Here is a 1,282-nt window from a genome sequence, read left to right on the forward strand (position 1 = left end):
ATTTTTATTTTAATGTTTTGTTTTTTTGTCTCGGTTGATGTTATAATATAATTTTATATGATTTTGAGAAAAACTAATGATTTTATTTTTAATTAAAATCAATTTAATCAATAATCTTTTTTTATTTTTTTTATTTAGAACATCTCTGACATAATATTTTTTATTTTTAGTTAAAACAACTTTCATCGGTAATTTTTTTGTAAATGTAAGTATTTTTTGGTATATTTGTTTCATTTTATAGATGTAAGAACTTAATCATTCAAAATATGTTCATCAGTTTTATAGGTCATAAAGATGTATATAACAGGTTTTAGAAAGCCGAAGAAGTTACTTAACAGGTTTGGAATGTCTAAGGACTTATTTGATCCAAAAAATTATCCAAGAACTTAATCATTCCAAACATTAAAGTCCATTTATTTTTTTAGCCTTTTCCCATTTTGAAAAGATCTTACGAAAACAAAATCAAAGTTCTACAAATGGATTGAAAAGCAAAACCTAAGCCAAGATTGGATTCAAAAACAAACCATAAACAACCCCAAAGGGTTGGAATCAAATTTAATGGTGAACTCTGCAAGAATCAGATTCAATGGTTTCATTTGTTTTCCATATAGCGTTTCCATACATGACTATTTGTATTGTATACATGTCTTCATTCTTTAGACAGATGTACACCTAAGAAACATTCATGTTCACATAGTGAGGCAAGTGTCTTCATGGTAATAGATCATTCACTGCTTTGGTTACTTATGATCTGATACACAAATATTCATGATATCAAACAACTGATCAGGTTCATTATTACTAAAACATATATGTTGAGATGTTGCATCGAGTGTTTGTTTTTCCAAATAACATCTGTCTAAATATGTTCCTGTAGGTTTCAAACTTGCTATCTTGTTCTCATCTGTATGAAACAGAGCCAAATGTTTTCCAAAGCAAATGTCGTAACTAGCACTACATCTCGAGACACCCGTTGCCAAATGCTTGGTTCAAGTAATTTATGTTTATGAATAAGTGGTCGGTTATATTTCACACCTTTAGACTTAATGAAATTGGGCCGAAAAGCAAGTATACAATACGGCCCAACGTCGTCTTTCCAAGTAATAAAGTGGTACAAGTACCGGATTATCGTCCACAGAGATTGTAGCCAAAGTTAAATTAGAGTCCAATGAAAGAGATGATTTCAGAAGRCGATTTTGAAGACTTTTGCTTGATTTTAAGGTTATCCAAAACAGAATACAAAATAAATAAAAGAAGCAAGGGTGTAAGACTTAAGGTGAGA

This window comes from Cynara cardunculus, unplaced genomic scaffold (assembly GCF_001531365.2).
Source record: "Cynara cardunculus var. scolymus isolate 2C unplaced genomic scaffold, CcrdV1 Un_Scaffold_122, whole genome shotgun sequence".
Lineage (NCBI taxonomy): Eukaryota > Viridiplantae > Streptophyta > Magnoliopsida > Asterales > Asteraceae > Cynara > Cynara cardunculus.